The sequence below is a fragment of the Papio anubis genome, chromosome 7, assembly GCF_008728515.1.
Source record: "Papio anubis isolate 15944 chromosome 7, Panubis1.0, whole genome shotgun sequence".
NCBI classification, from domain to species: Eukaryota; Metazoa; Chordata; class Mammalia; order Primates; family Cercopithecidae; genus Papio; species Papio anubis.
This window is the reverse complement of record NC_044982.1, coordinates 12012980-12029456: the sequence shown is the minus strand read 5'-3', so window position 1 is coordinate 12029456 and position 16477 is coordinate 12012980. Positions and strand designations below refer to the sequence as shown.

The window sequence follows — 16477 nt, the reverse complement described above, 5'->3', positions numbered from 1 at the left end:
TTTTATATCAGAGAGATAGGAAATTTGGGGAGGGGGGAATAAATACACTTTGAAATGGGATGCATTTCAAATTGAAAAAAAAAAGTTAACAAATTTAAAATATTTGTTATGTGAAAGAAAAAATATGCAACTCGTTTTTAAGGATCACACTTGGCAATTATCTTGCACAAGATAAGCAGAAAATTTCTGTGTGGTATCAGGGCTTTCCACATGATTCCTCCTCTTGTAAGGATTCCATTTTGTGATATTCTTTTCATAAAATCAGGACATTTAAAATCACTCTTCATCTTTTTATAAAGAATTCTAAAGATTTAATTTTAAAGACCTCTCTTTATAAAATTTAACACATTGATAATATCTTGTAGCTTGCTTACAGCAAATATAAAGAAAGAGTTTCATATACAGTTTTATTTCTAGAACCACACCCCAGAATTCTTTGTATATTCTAGTCTAAACAAATACTGTGTCTGTACCTGCACATTTTTCCATAAAAATATTGTTTTGACTTTAGAAATAATACAGTGTTGAAAAATACATACTCTCCAGTACAACTTTCTTTTAGGGTTTCATGGAAAAATAACAGTTAAGTATAATTCAAAGCTGAAACAGAATCAAAGCCTCTAGCAAGCATCCTAATTGAGACATATTAGATTCATCAGTGCTGTTACCCAACCATACAGCAAACAGCCCACATGAGAAATTCGTTCCAGCAATATTTGCTTTGATTCTTTAACAATGTTTTCTCTGCATCATTAAACTGTATTTGCTGACAAATAAGTTTATTTTAGCATGCTATTATTTTTCACAGACTATTTCAGTCATTTTTCTATGACCAACAGGGTGTGGCTTTTTTGTTTTCACAATGAAGCATCAAATCTCAAAAGAGGTTTCTCCCAGGAAGCTGGTCACATTCTCTTTCCTGATCTGGGTCTTGTCTGCTTGGATGCATTTGGTTTATGAATAATTAAGGAGCTCTATACTTATGTGCTTGTTTCCTTATGTGTATTACATTTTAATAAAAATGCTTAAAGAGATATTTAATGTGTTATTAAAATTGATACAATTTTCTAACATACCAAATTGAATAACACATGATTTTAGACACTACTGAAAAAAACTTACAGATGTTGAGCTTAGTTCTAATTTTTCTTTTTGTTTTGTTTTTTTGGAGATGGCGTCTAGCTCTGTTGCCCAGGCTGGAGTGCGGTGATATGATCTCAGCTCACTGCAAACTCCACTTCCCAGGTTCAAGCAATTCTTCTGCCCCAGCCTCCCAAGTAGCTGGGATTACAGGCATGCACCAGCATGCCCGGCTAATTTTTGTATTTTTAGTAGAGACAGGGTTTCACCTTATTGGCCAGGCTGGTCTCGAACACCTGACCTCCAGTGATCTGCCTGCCTGGGCCTCCCAAAGTGCTGTGTTTACAGGCTTGAGCCATCATGCCCAGTCAAGCTTAGTTCTTAAATAGCTGGCTAATTGTGATGGTTCCACACTACTATAACTAATATTTCATACAACCACATTTGCTAAAGAGTGAATCTTTTAGAATTGTGTTCAGCCACAAGGGACACAAAACCTGACCAAACAATCGCTTAAACAAATTAGGGGGTTGTGCTTTCTCACCTAGCAGAAAGACAACAGTTCCAATATTCCAGTATTGTTTCAGCAGCTTGAAGATGTCACAGATGAGTCTTTATTACTGTCTTGTCCATTCTCTCAGGAGCACAAGACAACTGCCACACCGCCAGTCATCACATCTATATTCTAGAAGGGGAGAAGGAGGAAGCCATGAGGAGGAAGGGCATTGCCTATGTGAGAAAAAAAAAAGAAAAAGCTTTTTCAAAAATCCTTAAGAGATGTCCTATTATTTCTCTTTAGCCATATTTGTTACATGATCACCCTTAGTAGCAAGGGAAGTTGGGAAATGTTGCTTTTTTGCTGGGCATATGGCTACCCCATATAAAACCAGAGTTCTGTTAAAAAAAAAAAAAAAAAAGGCGGGACTGTCCATTGGAGAGGCAACAAGCAGTGTCTCCCAGTCAAAACCTGGCGGAGTTACTGATCATAGCTATAAATATGATTTCTCAGTTGTCTTTGCGGTCTCTAATGCGCTTTAGCTGACTCCTTGTCAGATATGGCTTGGCCATCAGAACTGATGTGGCTGATGAGGGCCCGGAACCAGGGGTGGGAGCCCACACAGGAAGCGCATGCTAGCCTTTGTGCAGACGGCAGAAGACATCCACCCAGGTGATGGAGGAATCTCTTTACATGGGTTGTCCATTGTGAGGGTTAGTTTAGTTAACCCCTAGTAATAGATTCTATGTATTTGGTAAGTACACTTACTCAGGCACATAGAAACTGAAATGAGAGCCAATAGTTGGAAGTTGAACTAAGGACTGAGGACAACCCTGCTTCCCACCCTCACTGCCAACCACAGGGCTCTCACTCTCCCATCAGCATACCTCAGATCCTGCACATGGCAGGTGCCTGAGTGACCTGTGAACCAAGTGAGGGACCCAGACCCAACCCATTTATTACGTATTAGTAGAGATTAATGTCTCTCTTTTTATTAGAATAGTAAAAGTTAAACAAAGTTCTAATATTTTCTTCCTATCCCGCAATAGATCATCTTGCATGCTTTGCTTTAGAGACCCTGAGGCTCCCACATAGGCAGGTCCCTGCCTTCATGAAGGTTACATGCTAGTGGGGAAGACAGCAAATGAGCAAACAGGTAAATGGACACGTGATTTTGTGTGACGATCATTGCTTTGAGGGAACTAAATGGGACAATGTGATATGGGGTGACTCTGGGCAGAGAATGGGCAAAGCTCCTTCCATAGGGTGTCATGGAGAGTCCCTGAGGAGGTCACACTGGAGCAGAGACTTGTGTGACAAGGAGGACCAGCCTGGAAGAGCTCCCCTTGAAGGAGAAATAGGATGTGCAAAGGCCATGGGGTAGACTGAGTTTAGCACGTGGGAACAGAAAGAAAGTGGGGTGTCTGGAGTGGGGGCTGGAGTGGAGTAAGTGAAGGGGACGGTGGTAGAAAGTGAAACAGGAAAGTATTTAGAGGCTGACCATTCCATGGATCCTGGACAGTATTAAGAACTCCGGACATCATCTTAATCGGAACAGGAAGCCATTAGACATTGGAATGCATAGAGTGGCACAGCCTACTCCTTCCCAAATGTTGGCCACAAAGTCTGTGAGTTCCTTCAGAGTGAGCGCTATGTCTGGCATGGTGTTCCCAGAGCACTGCATGCGGCTGGCACACAGAAGCACTTAACGAGGGCCGAATGGATGCATGGTTGACCGGCCTTCAGGTATCTCACAAAGCACCTCAGCTTGTCCCTGTACTATCTTTTGTCTATGTATATGCCATCTGTTCCTTAGATGGGTTTCAGGACACAATCCCAGAGAGCCCTTATCATCCCTGTCTATATTCTCCAGCCACATTCCCATTGTCTCTGCCTGCAGGAGGCAGTACTTATTTTGGGACTCTGCTCCAGGCAGGGTCAGAAGCAGGTAGAGGATAGAGGACTTCCATCACCCTTATTCTAGATTCTGTTTGCTTTCAATGCAACTTATAGGTATGACACAAGCAGAGGAGCATCAATTGAGCACCTACTATGGGCCAGGCAGATTATTGTGGATTACGTAGATTATTGCAGATTTTGTAGATTATTGCATTTACCACAGCCCTGTGGGCTAGGTGTCCCCACATATAAGTGAGAAATCTGAGGCTCAGAGATCTGAGTGACTTGAACTGTCACTGGCTGTTTAGAAACAGAGCTGAGATTCTGACCTTGTTCTGTAGACTCTGAAGATCACACCCTTTCTAGAGATACTGGTTGGCTTCAGAGGTCTCTGTTCAAATGTCTCCTTCCCAGAGGGGACCTGCCATGCTCTGTTCCCGTCTCTGGGCAGCCACTCTCTGGCTCGCTTTGGCTACGTCCTGTCACTCCCTTTTTCACCTTCTGCTTCTGTTTTCCCACCTGCCATTATCCCAGCAAATGGCAGCAACCTGGCCCCATGACATGTAGGTAGAGAGAGCAGGGGGGAGTAAGCCATCTCAGCCTCACGCAACTGTGATCCCATCCTGCCTTACTTAGCGTTGCACCACCACAGACCTTGCTGGTCCTCAGTTCCCCCGAATATTTGGAATTGGCTAGTTATTCTTCTCCATTTTGGGGTGAGCAACTCCTTGAGGAATGTAGTGAGAGCTAAGGGTCCTCTCTTCAGATCAAGACACAGTGAAAGGAATCCCAGGTGGGGCAGCTGCTGTTGGAGCTTCCTCTGGCTCAGGAGCAGGAGGCAGGGGCACAGACCAGACAGGGGAGCACAGAGGAAAACTCCAAAAACCCACAACTCTTGTTGCAATATCATTTCTAGAAAAGTCAACCCAACCAAGGCTGTCATTACCTAGTAAAAATATGAGACAATAAAATGAGAGAAACGTGGGGCTATGAGGGTTGAAGAAACAAAGACAAAAACAAACCAGCAACAAAACACTCACAATTATGCTTCTCATAGGGAGATGTGATTGATGCAGGACAGGCAGCTCCCAAATTGGGGCTTAGCCCAGGAGGGTTGTTGACTGCACCCAGGAGAGAATTCAAGGGTGAGCCAGTGGTGTTAGCAATATTTTATTGAGTGGGACTCCTCCTTGTGATCAGGGCTAACTCATTGCAGTGTACCCACAGTCAGCAACCCATGGGTTGTTGGCAACTCTCTTTGTAGTCAGGTGTACCAACTTCAATTACATGCAAATTAAGGGGCGGGTTAATGCAAATTGAGAGGTGGGTTATTTAGAACTTTCTAGGAAAGGGGCAGTAATTTCCAGGTTGTCACCATGGAAATGGGTGGTAACTTCTGGGTTACTGACATGTCATTTGTAACCTATCATGGTGCTGGTGGGAGTATCTTATGCTGATGAGCAGTGAGGGCAACTAGAGGTTGCCTTCAGCACCACCTGCTGGTTCCTGCTGATTTTTTCACTTCATCCATCAGAGACTGGGAAATATTATCAGGTTGGTGTAAAAGTAGTTGCAGTTTTAACAATAAGTCCTGTGGGGCTCCTACCTCATGATGACATCGTTCAGTTGCTGCCCAGTTCATAAATGGGTCCTGACAGGTATGTGGCTCTTTGAAGCTCATGAAACATGTCTCCTTCCTTACCTCAGAAAATCTGGCCAACAGTGCTGCAAGTAGAGAATTATTACTCCTATTTCACAGATAAGCAACCTGAAGCTAGCCTGGGACTTGGTCAAGCTGAGCAGTAGCGGAGATTGAAGTCAGGATATAATGGGGTGTGAGGCTTTCAATGCCACAGACTGAGTGGTGAGCAACAGTGTAACTGGATGCACCAAACTGAGCAACTATCAGCCCCTCCTCAAAGGCAGAGTTCATTGGAAAAGTAATTCTGGCCAGCAAAGGGGCCTCCATCTTGTTACAATGTAAGCATCCCTTTCATACTTCTATGAATAAATACCCAAGACTGGGTAATTTATAAAGGAAGGAGGCTTAATTGACTTACAGATCCACATGGCTGGGGAGGCCTCAGGAAACTTACAATCATGGCGAAGGGCACCTCTTCACAGAGCAGCAGGAGAGAGAAGTGCTGAGTGAAGTGGGGAAAAACCCCTTAGAAAACCATCAGATCTCATGAGAACTCACTATCATGAGGACAGCATGGGGGGACTGCCACCATGATCTAATCACCTCCCATGAGTTCCCTTCCCCAACACATGGAGATTACAATTTGGATTACAATTCAAGATGAGATTTGGGTGGGGTCACATAACCAGACCATACCACTGCCCCAAAAGATTAAACACTGAAACATCTCTGTAACCAATCTTTATGACCCATTTTCCACTGTTTATTATGACCCTCTAAATGCATCTTGATGTTTATTTGTTTTACAGTGAATCAGTTCAGAGGACTTATGATTTATAAGGAAAATCCTCTCTAACCCAATCTTTTCCTCCCAGTATTCTGATCCTCTATTCTAGGACCAGCAAACAGGCTGAATTTCCCATCCTCTTATTCTGCTCCAGTAGCAGACATTAGTAGTCAATCCTAGAATTCTGTGCTACTGAGCTCAGTGCTCCAGGCAACCATTAGAAGAGCTTTTCAGGAGATGGTGCTGAGATGCACCTACAGCCATCATCCACCTGCAGTGTGGAGGAGTCAATTGAGCTGACTTCCTGAGCACTACTGGGGAATGCACTGGGGAGAGACACTGAAACCAGGCCCTCTGCCATCAAGCAGCCTGCAGCCTAGAGCCAATGAGAGTATGGAAGGCAAGAAATGTGTCAGGAAGCAATGAAAGTGAACCCGCAGAGGAGGGTCAGCCCGGGGTAGGACCATGAGGGCAGAGGCAAAGTAAAGACGAAAGGAACCAGAAATATCCCAGTGGAAGGTGGCAGGCCTGGGCAGATGCATTTCTTTCAGTTAATTTGTTTATTTCTTTTTCCCAAGGCAGTAAAGGAGACACCACCCCTGGGAAATAAAAGGGAGCATGAGTCAGCAATGGTGGAGCTGGTGGCAGTGGGGAAGAGTTGTGAAGACAGCAATACTGTCATGCACTGCACTTTATTTCATTCCATCGTTGCTATAGTCACCTCCCTTCCCTTACCTTGGGAAGTGGATGCTAGGACCCAGAGGACTTGGAAAGAGTGGAAACCAGCTCAGATTCCACTCCCATGTCACCTATCAGCTGTGTGTCCTGGGCCACCTTACCTCACCCAAGTCTCAGTTTTTTCACCTACAAAACGAATCATCTGCTTTAACCTTCAAAGGCACTTATGCAGTTTGACAGGAAAAGGTATGGACAATGCCTAGTAGAATACCAGGCACTGTGTTTGAGACCCCCCATTTGTTGAAATTAGAGATGCCCAAAATGTTGTTTTAAAAAATATAATGTGCTTAGGTCACTGTAATGTGATCAGTTCTAAGATAGCCTGGTTAAATACATCTAGACATTTTATGCGTATGAGAACCTCCAAGGACATAAAGCCAAACTCACAGGCTTTGTGTGTTGATGGAACTTCTGAGGCTTTTACAGAACTCTCAGTTTTGTGGAGTGAGAAGTATGTGCATGGGATGGAGAGAGAAGCTGAGATCCTGGGGAACAAGCTCCGGGGAATCTGCCCTGCTTTGCCCCACCTCTCCATCTGTACCTTTGCTTCTCTTCGAAACCCAGCTCCATTCTCCTGCCCTCCTCTTTTCAGAACCTGTGGCTTCCACACAGTAGGGCAATAAAGGACAGTGTGTCATGGGAGAGGAGCCCAAGCCAGGGCAGGGCCAATAATCAGGAAAGTTTTTCCAGAAGGACGATGTCTGAGTGGGGTCTTCAAGGAGATGCATGGGTCTAGTGAAGCAAGCAGAGCTGGGATTGTGCTGCAGGGTGAACAGATTGTGCAAAGCACAGAGGTGCAGGGTGTCCTGAACATTCATAGAGGGACAAGGAAGTCTGTTGATTGACCAGTTAATTTCATGATGTCCAAAAGGCCTTGCCTCCCCCAGCTCTGACCATCACAAAGGTGAGGGCAAGACAGTGTGTGATGGGATGCAACTCCTTAACAAGCACACTATTTAGAATATGGTGCACAGTGCTTCAAACCTCAGCCAAGCAGAGGTTTCTTCCCATCCTATAACCACATCCTGAAACCATGGTGGGAAGCCAACACACTGATAGGCTACCCCTCTGTGGCCTCAGTTCATCTATCGGTAAACTGGAGTTTTCCAGGCTCAGCATGATTGACATTTTGGGCTGGATAATCCGTTCTCATGGAGGGCTGTCCTGTACATGCTAGGATGTCCAGCAGCATTCCTGGTATCTCCTGGATGCCACTAGCACCCCCTCCAGTTGTGAAAACCAGAAATGTCCCCAGAGGGAGCAAAAATTACCCCCTGCTGAGAACCATGGCTCTAAGGTCCCTCTCAGCCCCAGTGTCATCCAGCTGTGAGAGTAAATCAGGAAACACAGGGAAGCCAGCATCTGCAGAAGCCTTAGAAGCATCTCTGTGCCGTCTTCTGGCAACCCAAAGCCTTGTCCTCCCTCCCTCAAGGACCCAATGTTGCAGTCAGTGAACGGAGACCTGGTGAATGGCAGAGTAGCAGCTCCCGGAAAAGAAGGAAGGTACCCTGGGACCATGGGCACCGACTTTCACCATCTTTCAACCACAGTGCTTCGGGTGACAACTGTTGGAGATAGAGCACCCACGGGCCGTACATTTGGGCAAAACTTGAAAATTCACAAAGCCCTTTTAGGTTACTTCTTCCAGCTAATCCTCAGAGCAACCTTCTGTGGTAGGAAGGGTGGTTCCCATTTTCCAGATGTGAAAACTGAGTCCCAGCTGGAGAAATCACTTGCCCCTGGGCATGCACACAGCAGTGGTAGGGCCTGACTTGATGGAAGTTCTGTCCAACTGCAAATTTTGCACAGCACAGCTGCCTGGAGCCAGAGGGTGCATGGGAGGAGAGACAGAGGTGTCCCCTCCAAGGCCTAGAATTGATCATGTACTGGTAAGTAGGCAGAGAGCGTGTGCCATGACTCACTGAGACAAGCGTTTCCAACTGGAAGGAAGAAGCAGTGCTTTGACTGCAGCCCAGGAATCAGGCGCTGACACGTCACCCTCCCACAGTGGCCTCTGCATTGAGAGCACCTGCGTGGTCGTGCGACATGAAGGGAAGCACTTCTTGCCACAGGCTTCTGGGGACGTGGACAGGGTAGACCCCTAAATCAGATTAAACACCAGAGCCTGCGAAAGTCCTGCTTCCCCATGCCTGCTCTTCCACCAACAGAGGATGTGTGGATCCCAGGTTCAGGGGTGTCTGCCGAGAGCCCTGAAGGTCAGGGCCTGCCAAGAGGAAAAGAGCATTAGCTTCCAGAAAGTGCTTCCTGAAGAAGGTGGCTTGCGCATGACCCTGTCCCCCTGTGGAGGACCTCCAGCCCGTCTGCAAGGACAGGACTCAAGTCTAAGAAGACTCCCGTGTGATGGTGTGATGCCACCTGCAGAACGTGTGTGCCTTGAACGTCGGGGCACCCCAAGCCTCTGTCTGCCATCACTGCCTGTGCCTCTGTATCTGTAGGTGCCCCAAACACGATATGCCCCACGACACCAGCAGGCCTTAATCACATGCCTCCTACAGAGGCCTGACTGCCACTTCCTGAGGCCCGTTCACCAGCCAGCCTCCTGCGGGAAGAAAATCCAGCAATGTTAGCATGTGGGGGCCCTGTTTTTATGAAGTCATAAGTTGCTATCTCCTCTCTCCTCCTCTGTGTGTGTGTGTTCACATGTATCATATAGTACTCTATGCATGCATGGTTCTCTGTGTAACATAAATCACCCATGTCCATAGAGACAGACAGAGATCACTGCAGGTAGAAGCGTGTGCAGGCCTGTCTGTAACCAGCTACACATGGGTGTGAGCACCTACAGCGACATGGCGTGGAGATGGAAAAGCAGAGCTGTCTAGGTCGAAATCTAGATCTAAATCCAAGGCATTCCTGGCAACCACAGCTTCTCTTTGCCCCGTCTGCCACTTTGGGAGCTGGTCATGAGGTTGGTGAGACACCTGAGGGGTGTCCTGGCATCCCTGACACATGCACTGAGTTCTCCCAATGGCACAACTGTGCTGGCCTGCTCTTGGCTGCTCCAGAAATCCCCAAACCCTATGGGCATCCCGTCACCCTAGAGACCAAGTCAAATAAACATCCCTGGCCCCCCCCCCCCCCCCCCCCCCCCCCCCCCCCCACCCCACCCCGTCCTGGTCTGCTGAGTCAGCATCCGTGGGGTGGGATCTGCAATCTACGAGTAATCCTGGCAGGGCCAGGTGGTGCTGTCTGGGTGATCCTGAATGGTGAGGCCAACCTGGCATGGATTAGAAGGAGCCCTTGCTTCTCATTTAAGGGCAGAGCTGCCAAGAATAAGTCCCAGGTCCCCGGCTCTGCCCTTCCCAGGCATGTCCAGCCCTGAAGCAGGAGAAGGTGGGTGTGCGACCAGCAGGAGCCACAGGATGTTCTGAAGTCAGAATTTTCCTTCCAAGTTAGGGGCTGGGACATGAAGAACCAGTATCCCTTTCTCATCATAACAGTGAGAATGACGCTTTTGACCTTGGTCTCTTGGAAACTTGGAGGCAAATAGCAGCATGACGCCTTCGAGCTGTAAACACGCACCGTCTACACACTGAGTCCACACAGCCTCCTGGCTGCAGCATTCTGTTCTAATTCCTTGACCAGTTCTTTGTAGTCAGTCCTGAAGTCAGGCAGGGTAAGTCCTCTACTTTTGTTCTCTTTTATAACTGCTCTGATCAGCATTCTGTTTTCATTTATCTCTCCTGATTGTTTAGGTATGCCTTTTTAATTTTAATTTTTTTTTGAGAGGGAGTACAGTGGCATGATCTCGGCTCCCTGCAGCCTCCACCTCCTGGGTTCAAGCAATTCTCCTGCCTCAGCTTTCCAGGTAGCTGGGATTATAGGTGTGCGCCACCACGTCTGGCTAATTTTTGTATTTTTAGTACAGACAGAGTTTTGCCATGTTGGTCAGGCTGGTCTCGAACTTCTGACCTCAGGTGATCCACCTGCCTCGGCCTCCCAAAGTGCTGGGATTACAGGTATGAGCCACTATGCCCGGCCTAATTTTAATTTCTTTTAATTTAAATTGGGGAGGTCTTCAAAGCTACCTCAAATCCTTTATGGGATCAAGTGTGACATAAACATTTTCATCCCCCCAAGAATGCAGAGTTGGAAAAGGCCTTGAAGATCTTTAAGCTGAACGTACACAAACCTGTACTGTTTGGTATGTACAAATGTCCCTAACTTACTGAAATTAGAGGTCCACAGTTAAAAATTGGGATAGTTTATAATTTAAAATGCCCAAATTTCCAACTTCTTTGGTGTAATCAGGAGATCCGTTGACATGGTCATTAGACTGGACACACAGTTTCATCTATACCTCTAACAAGTATTCAAGGAGCATCTGTGCCATGTGGACACAGCCCCAGGCACTGGTGATGTACATGGCAGTGGCACGGTCAGGGATCCCGGTCCTCCTGAAGCTGACAGCAGGCTCTCCTCTGAGCTCCCGTGACCTGCCTCCTTGTCATGTTAATGACCTGGCCTCAGATGGTCCAGTTTACAACCCTTTCCTGGTTCAGCCACCTTGATTTACAGAGGAGGAAACTGAGGCCCAGAGAGAGAATGTGACTTGCTGAAGACCACTTAGTGACCAATGGCAGACGTAGAACTGGAACCCAGGCCTCCTGACTCCTGTTCCCAGGACATTCATCTGAGCCGGGGTGGGTGGCTTCAGGCAGCCACTCGCCTGCCCCCATGATCCAGTTCAGTTTCTCTCCAGCTCCCTCCACCAGGGACCGCCCCTAGGGAGGGGCTCCCTCAGTGCTGCCAGGACCCCGTGTTTTAGTAAATGTGTGTCCCATGCTGGGCTGATCTGACCCTGTGGGGAGGGGCCTCTCTCCAGCCTCCAGCTGAGGGCGGGCAGCGACTTCCACCAGGAATGCACGTCATTGGCAGGTCCATCCCCTCCCGCTGTCCAGCCAGCCTGGCATCTGACTAATCAGAGCCACAAGCCCACCATGTGAGTAGCCTTGCTGTTCCTTAGGTTGTTTGCCTTTGTTTTTTAAAAATTTTTTAACGTACTATGATCAAGCTCTCAGCAGGCTTATCCAACCCAGTCATCCCTGCAGTGCAACCCGTCATTTCAGCTGTGTGTGATGCTCAGCTAGTTGTCTCCGAAGCCTTTCGTCTTCCCACCCACACACCTTTTGGAGGTTGGCAACCGCCCAGTTCTCCCCCTGCACCCACCCCCTCACCGTCTCCCTCCCTGCGGTTTCTATGGTGCTGCTGAGCCAGAGACCATCACTTTCTTTGCAAGATGGTTTCCACGGCAACGGGTGCTGTGGCATCTGAATGAAGCAGAGGCTACCTCTTCTCCAGAGACTTCCTGGTGTGGCCTAGGTGCCCCGGCCACCTCCTTCTGCTGCTGACTTCTTGTGTGGCCTGGGAAACCTGTGCTCTTCCCTGAGCCCACAATGCTCAGCCATGCTTGTTCATATGGTTTGTCCTCTCCCTCCACGCAGCTCTTGGTTCAGATGCCACTTCCTCAGAGTGGACGTCACTGACCTTTTGCCCCTAATTACTCTTTATCTCCTGCTCCCCGCTGGACTTCTTCTGGCACTTAGCACAAGCTGAAATTCTATTATTTGTTTATTTGTTTACTGCCCACCACTCTGTCTAGAATATACGTTCCACAAGGGTAGAAACTTTGTCCTGCTCAATGCTCAATTTCCAGAGCCTTGCACAGTGACTGCCACAGAGTAGGTACTCAATAAATAACCAATGATTAAGTAACTGGCCCCAAGTCTCCTTACCAGATCTCAGCCTTCTAGTCCATGGGAACATCATTTATCCAGGTGTGATGTTGGGTTATGTAGTATCTGTCAGGCAAGCTATGCTTTGGAGTTCTTCAAAAAGAAAAAGGAAAAGGAACAATGACTTGAAAAGTCTTTTAAGTATGGTACTGTTTGGAGAATCCATTGCAATGTAACAGATGACCCCAAATCATCTGTTGAAAACAACAGATGGCTTTATTTGCTGAAGATTCGGTGGGTTAGGAATTCAGGACTTAGCCAAGCGGTTCTTTGGCTCCATGTAGTGCCAGCCAGAGTCGTTCACTTAGCTGCATTCATACCATGACTGGCTGAGCTGGCCTGGAAGGCCGCAGAGGCTTTGCTCACATGTCTGGTGCCTAAGTGTTCTTCCATGAGACCTCTCTCTCTATTTGGTTAGCTTGGGCTTCCTCACAACATGGCAGTTCCAGATCACTCGGATTTCATACATGGCAGCTGGCTTCCCAAAAGGAGCATTCCAGCATGTAAAAGCAGAAGCTGCAGAACTTAAGGCTAAGCCTCACGTTGTATCACTTCTCCCATAGTATTAAGACAAGCCACAACTGATGTCTAAACTCAGAGAAAGGGGAAATAGACTCCACCTTTTATGGGAAGAGCAGCAAAGGCCTTGAAGCCATATATCATCCGCCACAGAGACAAATCCCTTCCCAGATGCCACCAAAAAGACTTGGATAAATGTTTACTCCATGGGATCAGGCCTCACTGAGTGCCACTAATTTGAGGATTACAATCATCCACGAAAAGGCTAAGCATAATGATGGACTAAGATAAAGGATGAGTTTGCTGTGGAAACTAATACTAAGGACAAAATTGAGGGAGACTATCAGCCCAACTTGTGAAATATGCTAATACCTGTGCTAGTTACACTTCTTTCGGTTACAAAGTATAACTTTGTAAGTTATACTTACAAAAACATAATCTTAGAGACCCTTTTGGATTGCTTAAACAAATAAACACACAAAAATATTGGAAGGACTGCCAGGTTGTGGGTGAGCCTCACAGAGCATGGAAGGACTGGATCACAGAAAAGCCAGCTCTGGGGACTCAGCCGCAGGGGGCTATGGGCTGTCTTTTGAGGCTCTCCTGCAACCGCAACTCAGCACTCAAGAGTCTTGCTCACTGTTTTCCTCACGTCCAAATCTCACTTTCCAGGACAGAGACTCAGTGGCCCATCATTGAGGTGTGCTGCTAGCTCCAGCCTGAGGGACTGATACAGTCTGGCTGTGTCCCCACCCAAATCTCATCTTGAATTGTAGTGCCCATAATCCACACGTGTCATGGGAAAGACCTGGTGGGAGGTAATTGAATCATGGGGGTGGGTTTTTCCTGTGCTGTTCTCATGAGAGTGAGTAAGTCTCGGGAGATCTGATGGTTTTATAAAGAGCGCTTCCTCTGCACATGCTCTCTTGCCTGCTGCCATGTAAGACGTGACTTTGCTCTTCCTTCACCTTCTGCCATGATGGTGAGGCCTCCCCAGCCATGTGGAACTGTGAGTCTATTAAACCTCTTTCCTTTATAAATTACCCAGTCTCAGTCTCAGGGATGTCTTTGTTAGCAGCTTGAGAATGGACTAATACATGGACAGACGCACAGCCCAGGCCATGGCCTTAGGGACCGTGCAAGGTATCGGGGGCAGATCCTGAAGAGGGGAGGTGATTGCAACCCAGAGGCAGGATGGACACCTCCCACTCAAATTTGATCTGGATGTTGAGACCAACAGCAACACACATGCACCCGAGGATATAGAAAGATCTAATGCTCACCCTCTGAGGCTTCTCAGGACGGCAGGGCAGGTTGCCTAAGGTGCTCTGAACATGGCTTGAGAAATCACGGAAAGAAGACTGACTGTTTTGGTGTTTTATGGTGGTTAGTATGTGGGGCTGGGGTGAGAATTCCCAAGCACAGTTTGAGAGGCACTGGGCTATCCCATCAGTGGGCCCAGAGGTGGGGCAGAAAGGGGAGAGGGAGGAACCAAGATTAAAAGCTGTCAGCAGCCAAGCATCGAGAAATGGAGTCAGACTGCATTCCAAGGGCCTGCTGCAAGTCCATCATAGCCACACAGGAGTTTGGAGAACCTGCTCCTCTCCTTACGCTACAATCCACAACAGCTCCAAAGCACTGAGACCTAGGAGGCCCTGAGTTGAGGGGTACAGAAGGACAGGGCAGAAGGTCAGGTGTTTGCTCTGAATCTGGACTTTGGTTAGCACTGCACAGAGACCGCAGCATATGCAGGAAGCCTGGGGTAGGAAGGGCGGCAAGGCTGGGCTACAGCCATGGTGGGCAGAGGGATAGGGTTTGGAGGATGAAGCAGGCCCTTGAAGAACAGAAATCGCCATCCCCTCCCTCCCTCCTCAGTTCAGAAATATCTCCGCCTTCTGAAATCACCAGCTCAGCATCACTTAGAAAATCCTCATGGCTAAGGTGATACCTGCTCTGCATGGCCAGAATCAGCGTCCTCAAATCAAACCAAATCGGGATCAACCTAACACCCCCTCCTCCACGATGCCTGCCCCTATCTCCCCTTCCCTCCCCTTGCTCTACGGCCTATGGCCTCACCTGGGGCTGCCTCACCATGTCCTTGCTGCTCTCTAAGGTCAAGGTTGCTCACGTCTGTGTCCTGGATGTGCCCCGGCCCCGGAGCACAGCCATCATCATTCCATGCTCCATACTTCCGCAGGACATTTGCCCATGCTATTCCCCTACCTGGAACACTGTTCCACACTTGGTACCTCCTTGTCATTCTGCTCAGCTCAAACGCTCCTTCTCCAGGAAGCCCTTCCTGAAGGCCCCCTCCCCCAGCTGGAGCGAGTCCCCGTTGCCGTCAATCCCAGCTCCTGCTCTCCTCTTCAGAGCCCACCCACACTGTGCAGCTGCAGGGGCGGCTCCCATCAACCAAAACAGGGTGATTTTGCTCACTGCAGCAGGAGCTCAGTAAGCAGCTGAGAACAAGCACATGAATCAATGAAGGAATGAACGCAGGGTCCTGCTGAAGTGTTCTCCCCACAGGACCAGAGGCTATTTCTCTTTCCCCTCCAACCTTCGCCAAGTCTAAGCTCAGGAGAGGAAGGGGCCTGTGTGGTGTGGACCCTGCTGTTGCGAATGTTTCTGAGCCCAGCGCCTCCATTAACTTGCCTTAGTGAAGTTCTGTCCCTCACGTAAGAGGGGGTGTTTGGCTAGATGAGCTAGTGTTAACACTTTCAGAATAGTAGAGGACTAACCCTGTGTTCCCAAACGCAAAAGCCACCGTTTCCCACCCAAAGTCCCAGGGCGCGGGTTTTAGGAGCGCCTGAAGGTGGAGGAGGCGCCAATGCAGTTAAGAAATAGAGGTGCGCCCTCTGGTGGTGAAAGTTCAAACTGCAGCGATCAGGCCCCGTCAAGCGCTTGCCCTGAGGCGATGGGTGATTCTGAAGACTCCCTTGGGGAAAGAATTAAGTGCAGGCTCCCCCCGCCACCAAGACCCGCCCTGCACGCCCACACCCGTGATTCTGATTCAAGAGACTTGGGGGAAAACCTGTGGTTCTTTGCTTTTAATAACAACTTCTAGGCCAGGCACAGTGGCTCCTAGCATTTTGGGAGGCCAAGGTGGATGGATGGCTTGAGCCCAGGAGTTCCGGACCAGCCTGGGTAACACAGTGAAACCCTCGTCTCTACAAAAAGTACAAAAATTAGCTGGGCGTGGTGGTGCATGCCTGAAGTCCCAGTTACTTGGGAGGCTGTGGTGGGAGAATCATCTGAGCCCAGGAGGTTGAGGCTGTAGTGAGCCAAGATCGTGCCACTGACCTCCAGCCTGGGTGACAGAGCAAGATTCTGTCTCAAAAATAATTAACGAGTACCTCTCTTATGGAGGACTCCAGCGTCACATTTTGAGGAATGTTGGTCTTGGGCAAAAAACAGCTGAATTCTTTGGTTTCCACCTCTGTGTTCTTACGGGGCAGTGGCCTAGCCTCCGTGACTGTGGGTGTGGCCTCAGGGTAGCAGAATTTCCCTGGGAGATGCACAGCTTCCTGCAGGGTCACAGGCCCACAGGGGACTCACTCTAC

The 16477-nt window shown here is 48.2% G+C and overlaps 1 long non-coding RNA gene across 2 annotated transcripts in view; it reads right to left on the bottom strand.

The window, feature by feature from the left end:
• LOC110743826 overlaps nt 1-16024 on the bottom strand; it is a 38350-nt gene extending 22326 nt beyond the window's left edge. For both annotated transcript variants that reach the window (XR_002523488.2, XR_002523489.2), the window contains exons 1-2: nt 14994-16024; nt 1625-5200 (exon numbers count right to left, since the gene is read on the bottom strand). This is a non-coding gene — a long non-coding RNA (uncharacterized LOC110743826). The remainder of the gene's footprint in view (nt 1-1624; nt 5201-14993) is intronic.
• Nucleotides 16025-16477: the final 453 nt, after the last annotated feature.